Source organism: Palaemon carinicauda, chromosome 9 (assembly GCF_036898095.1).
Source record: "Palaemon carinicauda isolate YSFRI2023 chromosome 9, ASM3689809v2, whole genome shotgun sequence".
In the NCBI taxonomy this organism is placed as follows: domain Eukaryota; kingdom Metazoa; phylum Arthropoda; class Malacostraca; order Decapoda; family Palaemonidae; genus Palaemon; species Palaemon carinicauda.
Genome location: NC_090733.1, coordinates 133929785 through 133940094, shown reverse-complemented (window position 1 = coordinate 133940094; position 10310 = coordinate 133929785). Strand labels below are relative to the sequence as shown.

Sequence of the window (10310 nt, the reverse complement as noted above, 5' to 3'; positions counted from 1 at the left end):
GAGGGTGAAAGTGGACACGTCTGACTATCACCCGAGCTGAGAGCAAAGTGAGCTCAAGCACAGGTGTGTGTGAGGGGGGGGGGGGTTTAGCAAGCTACCCTCCCTACCCCTCCGCTAACTAGCGGTGGGGTAGTAAACCCTCGTTAAAATTCTAATGGCTCGTCATTTCAGCTACGCCGAAAGTAATAACCCATATTAAATAGCGTGGTTTGTATGTCAGTTACGGAACAAATCTCTTTTATAGATTCTTGAATGCCTTAAAATTAGTCAACTTTGCATTTTAAAATGTATATAATGTAGTCCTATTATTCTTATTATTACTTGCTACCCTAGTTGGAAAAGCAAGATGATATAAGCCCAAGGGGTCTAACAGGGAAAATAGCCCAGTGAGGAAAGGAAATAAGGAAAACTACAAGAGACATTTAAGAATAACAAGAAAATAAAAGTTTCATATATAAACTATAAAACTTGGAAATAAAGAGAGGATAAAAAATCAAAATAACAAGAGGCAGAGAAACAAGATAGAATAGTGAGGTTGAGTGTGCCCTCAAGCAAGATATCTCTAATCCAAGACAGCGGAAGACACTGGTACAGAGCCTATGTCACTACCCATGATAAAAAGATAAAAAAAATCTTATATCTATGTGGCATGATTGCAATCCTACAGAAATACATAAATTGAAAAATCATGAAATAATTATACCCAAAAAACTAAAATAAAATATAATTTGTCACAAGGTGGCACTCTGCATTTCTTCCCTAACCACCACTAAGGGTTAGACATCTGTGACTTATACATGAAGACGCTTTTGGTGCTTCAGAAAATCTTGGAAGAACTTAAAACTTCAAAAAGCAGATCTTGTATTCTATTGTCTTGCAACAAAACTGGTTGACAATTGAGCAGACTTTTCGACAAAATTTTTGTCACAATTTGTCGACGAACTTGAAAGAACATTTTCTGGACTCAAAACTTTTCCCCTCGATTTGCTGGCTTGGCCCTGTCACCTGAAAATTGCATTGGAATGAATTTAGATGTACTAAATTACAGCAATGATAACGTAATCAGATGTCAATTATTTTAAAACTTATCTAGACATTCATAAGTGATGGCCCAATACATTTTCTCCCACGTAAGGGGTTTGTAAGACAGAAAAGTTCCAACGAATATGGTAATCCTACTGTAATTAGGATACCCTTAACAATTTAAAAGTCAATCTTAGGCATTTAAAAGTGCTGTATCCAATACTTTTTACCCATACAAAAGTTTTTAAGGCTAAAAAGTTCTCACTAATATCACATTAATCGTTAAGGTTAGTGCTTTCAACACCCAAACTTTGAGGCGAAAACTGAAAAAGGTTTGTTCAAGTCTTATAAGACAATAATGCTGTGATCGTTAAGTTGATATAGAAATGGAGTTTAACTTCGCTTACACAATGCTAAGTTTAAATTTGATAACTTCATGAGAATAAGATTGAAAAGAATACTGTTTACATTCAAGTCCTGCCAAGGGCACTGGTAGATGAACTCATGAGACAGTCAAGGACCAAAATCAAGGACCAATTCTTAAATTGAATACAAGAATTTTGGATATAAGGCTCAAGCAATGGGTCCTGGGAGTCCATTCATCACCCATATATAGGTGAAGATTAAAAAGAAAGCGCAGCTAGTGGCTAAAAAAAGATACTGGAGTTTCAAATCCCCATTATAAAATCCTGTTACCTTGCAAAACTCTGGTACATTTGCCATAATATTTACCTTTTATCACATTGTTGGTAAAATTATCTTCCAATGTCAATTTAGACTTGAGAACTCTGCTTTACGGAAGCCTTGTACACCACTTTGTCGCGGCTGTAAAGGTCACCTGAAAAAGAAACAAATACATTATCAATAACGTTTACTTAGTTATGGATAAACTAATTAAAAATTTACTTGTGTAAATAAATGCTACAAACAGATTTACTTAGGTGTCTATACCATGACAGGATTAGCCTACACTGTGCAACATGTATAGATCTTTATTGGGTCTTAAAACAATTGCCAATTCTGCTGGGTGTTACAGTACACAGATGATGAATTTAAAACTAGTATAGACCTCTATTAGTGTCACCTATTTTTGGAGATTTCTTGATGTGCTAGAATGTTTTATACATTTAGAACTGCAGAGCGAATCGGTTAGAAATTTGACAAGACATTTTCTCAGCTAGGTAAAAAGAAATTTGTAAATTTTACATTAAAAGTGTCTTGAATAGTATTAGGTAATGCCAAATTGATATGAAGTTGGTCATGTGTCCTATCAAAGGTAGTCACTTCATTATTGTATTTGTTACCATGGATTACATACTCCAAACACACCAAGGTTTCATTTAGCATAAGGCTATAAAAAATAAAATCAAAATATAAGCTTGACATGTCTGCAGAAAACCCCATGAAGGGAAAATCAAATGTACAATAAGAGATTATCATCAAAGGTCTCTATCTGTGATACTTGCCTTCTAACATATTGGATGCATGTAGAAAGGTATTTTCTTTTCTTTCATGTGTGCCTTCTCAAAATGTTTCTCTCTCTCATTGGATAAGCCATTAGGTAGGTCGAATGGTGCTCAAATTCTGAAGATATTTTACCTTTCAAAGCGACAATGTATGCCATTATCTGCAAAAAGATATTTCATCAGGTACATGTAATGCAATACCTACATTATCTAAATAATTTTTCTAATACTGTACCCATAGACATACTTACATAAGGCCATATAAATAAAAAAAAAGAAAAAAAAAAAAAAGAAAGAATGGAAATCAACCCATTTTCTTTTATCCAAGAGTCCCTTGCACAGCAAAATAAAAATTCTCTACAAAATTAACATTTGAACCCTATCAAACATACTATCCTGAAACATGTTTATCTTCAACTGATCCAAGTTTAGGCAGTTTTTTAATATCCGTTCTCCCCGTTAGTGTCTCTCAAAGAATTTATACTAAGTGGCCTCCCCCAGTGTACTTTAGATATCATATGCTAGTCTCCATAAATGCCATAATAAAATAAATATAATTTCAAAAGTAGCTTATACTTTTCCTGGCTATACAAACACAAGTCCTTTAAAATAAGGAATCTCTTCATGGTACTTGAACAACTCTTGAATTCATTAATGAGGTAATTAATGACAGGTGGCCCTTGTTAACATCATGTGATGTTTGTGGGTGAATAGCTCTGCCCACCTGCCAGTCACACCCAACTTCTGACCTTCAACTCAAGACTGTGAGGGTTGGTCGAGGTGGAAAGTTAAAACTTAGACAAGCTTTGTATAGCTAGGAAAAATACTACTTGCTTCAAAAATTTCTTTGTTCCTATGCATATACAAACCATTTGTCTTTTAAACAAGAAATTTTGGTAATTGGTGGACAGAAAGTTCCTCTTAGAACTGAACTGGCTGGTTCTTTTTCTTCCCTGGGAGTGTTAGTGTTAGTCTGGTACAGTATGGGAGAAAAGGAGAGGACTCCAACTCGCTATCAGTAAATCACAAAGAATCCCTTCCCCTAAACGGGATAGCAGTCTGGGATGATATACCTGGCGTATGATGTTCAATGGGTTGGTATATAATCAGCCATCCTCCTCTTCCTCGTCAAGGATGGACGGGGACAATAAGTTAGATTCTAAAGAATGGAGCTCGGAAGGAAGCATAACATACCAACATTGTCAGATCTAGTGAGTAACGGTTTGACTGTTTCATGCCCCAGATAGAGGAAGGAGAGATTAAGACCAGACAGCCATTCTACTTTAGATCTAAGATTCAGATCTATGCAATACCACAGAACGATGCTTCCTGTCTCGTGAGGGACCTAGAAACTGCACTGGTTACTCCAACAGGAACTACAAGACTAGGGAACAATGTTACAGTGGAAGCAGAAGGACACTCACTGGGGCTTACAACAAAGATGCTGGGTTTACAGCACGAAGGAACCATGAAACCAGTCACACTTATGAAGCACTGCACAGGGTGATTACCACTGGGGTCATTAGTATCAGGGTCACCAAACTAAAATTACTAGTGTCAACACTGAGTTCACTGGGGCGAAGTAGTCTTAGCTACCCACTCCGTCAAAAGACACTGAGGGCATACCTGCAAGACTCGAGGCTAAGCAGGGTGAGATTGCATTGGTGAGGATCCTGTCACTCAGCCAAGCGAGAGTATCTGTGGACTCGTCTGTCTCTAGCAGATTTTATTCATTGTGAGCATGGTAATTATGTCACCAAAGCGTCTTGGGAACGACCCAAGGCATTTAAGAATGTAGGCAGCTGCCTGCTTCCTGACACAGTACATGTACTTGGTCGTACTTTTGCACGAGACCTTGAACGGGCAGAGCCCTTCATTTCTGCCTGCAGTGCATATGCTCATTCTCTAAAAGGACAAGAGTGGCTGTACCTCGAACAGAAGTGTACACTTAAAGATAGAAATTTTCCTGGTACGTACCATCTCGCCCAGCGAATGCGTCGAGAACGTACTGGGATTATCTCCTCGAGTAGATTGTACCCAGTACTGTACTCTGAAAGAAATGAATTAAAACAGCCGGACGTGGATGCCGAAAAATACTTCTGTACCGTCTGAAGACAAAGTGAGTGTTTCTTCACCTGACCGGCAACTATGTTTACCCTCATTAAAAGTTCAATTAGCCGTTCCTGGTTTGCTTACATAACAGTGGAATTACTGAAGGACTATACTTTGTATTCGTAAAGGAACAAACCATGGCAAAGACTGACAAGAAAATGAATAAATGAGAGGGTTAAGTAAATAAACACTGAAATGGGACCTATCCTTGCCTGATTAATCAATCTTATTTTATTAGGCATATAATTGTCCAAATTTCTAGTAAAAATAAATCTTAACTGACAACCTACAAACATTTATGTCCTCAAATAGATATATTTTTTTCAAATATTCACTAAAACTCTTAATTTCTCACCTAATTAAAAAAATAACTCTGCGCTGGTGGTGGAACCTTAGTTGAACTTTATCATTATGAGTCTGGAATAATGACTCGACCAGGATGATCTGTGACCGTTTTCACACAAAATTGCTTTTACGACCTTTTTCGTAATTTATTAAAAGATTTTCTGGGTCACACTAGCAAAACTATATATGTACCCTCTTTATGCAAAATTTAAGAAAAAAATTCAACTATCAATTAATTACTGAATCAACCCATTTTACTGAATTTTTTTGATAGAGAAAATGCCAAAACAACCATGCATTTGCATCAATAGTCATAAATTCATAAATAGCAAAAGCTAATGAGATGGAGAAACACAAATATGCATATAGTTTGTGTGACTAGTGTGAAACCAATAATTTACAACAAGTCAGTCAAGATAGTTTTGCTGCCATGTGGCTCGCTTCACTTGCAAATATACATTACAACAGGAACGTAACAATCTGACAAGACATTATGGATATGCTGCGCACACCAACTTTGTGGGTCGCTAATATTTTTTGGTTAATATTCAAAACAGTATATTAACTTTATATTAACTTCTAGCAAAACTGGAATTAGCAATAAAAAATGGATGTGTGCTGGCTAGTTTGGCATATTTCTTAGTACATTATGATTAACGAGAGGCGAGACATAACTTGCTTGTTGATCGATTGAAATGTGAACGCTATTTTGGAGTCTAAGTCAATTGCTTTCGTTTGGAAGACTGATTGTGAGTTACTTTGCACGCGTTATTATTATTAAATGCTAAGCTACAACCCTAGCTGGAAAAGCAGGATGCTAATAAGCCCAGAGGCTCCAACAGGGAAAACAGCTCATTGAGGAAAGGAAATAAAGAAAAATAAAATATTCTAAATATAGTAACATTAAAATAAATCTTTCATATATAAACTATAAAAACTGTAATAGAACAAGAGGAAGAGAAATAAGATATTATAGTGTGCCAGAGTGTACCCTCAAGCAAGAGAACTTTAACCCAAGACAGTGGAAGACCATGGAACAGAGGCTTGGGCACTACCCAAGACTAGAGAACAATGGTTTGATTTTGGATTGTCCTTGCATTTGCTTTTGACAGCTTGCTTTTTATATATAATTTTTTGGCTTCTTGAACCACTTAAGGAGCTACGAAATATTTATGCTCAAGTTACCAGAGGTAATTTTATCCCCTTCTGCTTCAGATCCTATTATAACTACAGTCAATTTATTTTAGCGAGGCATATTTGCACCGACTTGCAGGGGTGCCCCCCTTTAGCTCGGAAAAGTTTCCTGATCGCTGATTGGTCGGAAGTATTCGGACAAAAATAGTTCCGACCAATCAGCTATTAAGAAAATTTTCCGGGTCAAATGTCGGTGCAAATCTGCCTCACTAAAAAAAATTTACTATAGTCAGAAGATATAGTATAGTGGAGTTCAATCAATTTTCAAACTTAATGTAAATTCCCCTATTCTGGTAATTGATTGTATTGAAAACGGTCTACGTTCAGCGAGCAATGGAGGAGCATAAACCATTTTAGAAATGAGTGCTCAGGGAAAAACGATACTTGAGACAACCCTGCTCGAAAGACGACGATGTACGAGAGGTACTGTACTTCTGCCGTCATTAGTCTGTAAGCGTTTCACTAATTTTGGGGTATTATTTTATTCATGGACATCAATAATGTAGTGTATCTTAACTTAGTTCACTATGTTAAGGAAGTGTTTTGTAGTATTTCTGTATATTTGTCGCAAATGCCTAGTTCTTATAAAAATCAAGAAAAACGTTAGCGAGTTCACCTGAAAAAGTTGAAGTCCAAATGTTATTCTTTTCATGGGCACGGGCAGCTCTGTAAATCGCATTCTACTAGGTAGAAGCTTCGTAAATATCATTCTAGTAGGTGGTAAATTTATCTTCTCAATGCGTACGCATAGAACCAATCTGTTTTGGTTGTTGGCTCCACCTTTCAACTTCTTTTATTGGAAGTAATTTTATGATGTCTTAATATTTGCCTTCTACACCAATCATCAGTATCCTGAGTTTGTTCATTTGTTTATTTGTTCTTTGTTGACAACCACTCAAATCACCTGTTTCATCTCTTGTGACTTAACTCTTATTGATTTCAGCCAATAACAAACGTTTTTGGAATTTCGTAATACTTTTGACGTTTTGCCATTCGAAGACAGGTGCTTCAGGCCACTGTTTCGACAATTAGCCAATCTACAACTGCCATCTACAAACATACCTGACTCTCTCCAAAATACTATGGTTTGGTTGGTCCTCGATAAAGAGATGACGTCAATTGTCACACTTTATGTAACTGGCTGTCAATTTATGAAGTTTTCATTGTTAACCAATCAGAAAACAATACGGTTCCAACAGACCAAGGATTTTCTTTTCCGCCATCAGTTTAAAGGTATGGATAGTGAAATTCAGTTGTGTGACTCTTGTGAGCTCGATTATTTTTGGGTAATAGGCAAATATCATGGTGGTGCATATCCCGAACATGCAAAATATGCATATGATTTTCTCCGTCAACGTTGTGTTACCTTTGAGTGTTCGGTGTCCTAAGTGTCAGAAACCATTACTTTTTAGGGAAGATAAGCATATTTGGTATTGTAGTTCTAATGGGGTGATTGCTAAAACAAAGAAACGCCGGCGATGTGGATATCAAGTTTCAGATAATAAAGGTACCTTTTTAGATGGTACTCATATTCCTGCTTGGAAACAGTTATTATTTATTAATCATTGGGTCAATAAATTGTGGAACCATCATACTGTAATAGATTCTCTTAAAATTAGTAGAGCAACCAGTGTTGATTGGTGTAGTTTTTGTTGTGAAGTTGCTGAATATTATTTTGATAATCAAGAACCAATTGGGTGTGGGGGACAAGGCCACTCCCCCTAAAGGGGGTGGGTGTGGGGGGCAAGGTTCCCACCTAAAAGGTGGGGGGGTGCGAAGCCCCGCCATCCAGGTGCAGATATATTCAGTGACAGGTTAGGTTAGTGCACAACTACAATGTAACGTGCAATAACTGGTCATATAGTTGCATTTGTATGCCATTTTCTCATGTAAAATTCTTGGCTAGGGTCTTCCCATTTCCAGTGTTTTTATGTATTTCGAATTCAGTGTATACCTGTATACCAGTCCATTTTTATATGTTTGAGAGTTATATTTAGGTTTTTTCCTCCATTTTGCCCTGTTTTTACCTACTTTGTCTCCCCCACCCAAACCCCGGCTTCCCAAGGAAGTCCCCCCAGATTGTTATTATCTATAGGGGGAGGGGTGGTGGAAGGATAACTATTCATTTGCGATGGAAATAAACCTCAAAATCATTCAAATCACATAATACAACAGAAAAACCTATATTTTATGTTGAAAGCAATTAATGTCCATAAGTAAAATACCAATTTTTACATTAAAATTTTTTTTTTCTGGTTATTTTTGTTGTCGTTTTGTTGAGCTTTGCTACTATCAACTTAAAACCATTGGTTTTTATTTTAATCCACCAAAAACCCTGATTCCCACCTGGGGAACCTGATTGAAGGTGGTCCTCAGAAAACGATAGTTTCCAATAATATAATAATAATGCAATAACATTAACAGAAAATGGGATTTTTCATGCAAAAAAAGGCTGGGTGTAGCCCATTGAAATGTTACCAAAATAATAGCGCAGCCAAACCGCAGACGTAAGATAGGACGCATGGAAAAATAAAGTGGTGGGCATCACTAATATGGAGAGTGGCAAGTATGGATGCTGCAATCTGAGTCAGGTTAGGTTGAAGTACCTTAGAGTAGGTCATATCCCTCTAATTTCCTTACAAGTCATGTCCAACGGCTACGAACAACCAGTCGCCAAAAAACCATATAGGCTACAAAAGTATAAAAACTCAGCTTTACCTTGCCACTAACAGACTAGTCAGCAAAACGAGATTAGCTGTGGAACGGCTCCCAGCTATTCTCCGCCCCTACACACCGAAAACTCTGTTTGGGGTGTAGATAGCTATGTGGCGCGTTAATACATGCGTCCCCTGTTGATATACGATGTCTTAAAAGGGAAACCTTTAGGATACTCGCTCCAGAAGTTAGAATTCTGTGATAACCTGTGGTTAAATTCTCTGGGAATATTTAGTAGTGATATACCCAAGGAAGCTACCAAAAAGGAACCTTCCATCAGGACGCCATGGCTTGAGCCCAAAAATACATATTCATACCTGTATTTATTTAAAAGTAATTTTTTCCCGCAATTGAGCAGTAGTAATAAATCGTTGAGAAGAGCATGAGTTGGACAAAAATACTTGCTTAGCCCAGTCAAAGTAATGTTGATCCTCAAGTTACGATTTCAAGAAACCCCCCCACAAAAAAAAAAAAAGGCTTTAACCACAGATAGCAGCATCACAAAATCAACTCCATATATTTTTGACAATACAATTTATGGGGCACGGAAAATATATCGGTAAAGAGGGTAATTTTTTCTATAAGAAAAAGTAGTTTTAATACTAGGTTACATTGCCCTGTAATACACTACAATAATACCATATTTTTTAACACTACAATTTAAGGGGCACAATATATCTGTCCCTACTAAAGGATTTATACCTTTAAGCCTGAAGTACACTGTAGAATGAGTCTTTAGGCATGACAGGATAATAGCTAGCATTATATATAAATTATTCTACACAACCATAAATACAACCTAAGCTAAGAGACATTCCTATCCCGTACTAAATAACCCAGTAGTGATGGTGATAAAATTTCGATTGGAATTTACCTTCGAGGTATAATTCATCATATATCAAATCCTCCACAAATTTCAGTACAAAATATGAACTATACTATTGCCAATGACTTCAGCCATGAACAAGCAATGATGAATCACAATTATCAGAAAATATATACATGAAAATCGTCTACCCCATGGCCGCCATTGGCCAGGACAAAACACTTTAGTCTGACAGAACAATTTTTGCGATTTATGAGTAATTAACAGCAACTATGTCCCATTTTAAGTTTAATACATGAACTATAGCAATGATATTCATTACAAAAACAGTAGAAATAACTGAACTTACATGGAAATATGTATAACTATGAAAATGGCACACGTCTACAGGAACTCACTCGACAACGGACAACAAACAAATGGCGAACGAAATTTGCTGAAGCTAAATGACTGGAGGAGTGATGTCTGCCAGATGTACAAAAATAACATTGTTCTTTTATTCATTTTCTTAATATCTATTACTTCGAATATACATAATTCACTTAATTTAATTCTTTATCTATTCTAAATTGAAATAAGCATAGACATTTGTATCTGAATTAGGTTTAAAGCGTGATAAATAAGTAACA

At 36.6% G+C, this 10310-nt stretch overlaps 1 long non-coding RNA gene across 1 annotated transcript; it reads right to left on the bottom strand.

Moving 5' to 3' along the window:
* Nucleotides 1-209: 209 nt before the first annotated feature.
* LOC137646878 (uncharacterized) lies at nucleotides 210-10108 on the bottom strand. The gene is made up of 4 exons (XR_011045491.1): nucleotides 10031-10108; nucleotides 2490-2650; nucleotides 1756-1861; nucleotides 210-1005 (listed from the first exon to the last, which is right to left on the bottom strand). It is a non-coding gene; the product is annotated as an uncharacterized lncRNA (long non-coding RNA).
* Nucleotides 10109-10310: the final 202 nt, after the last annotated feature.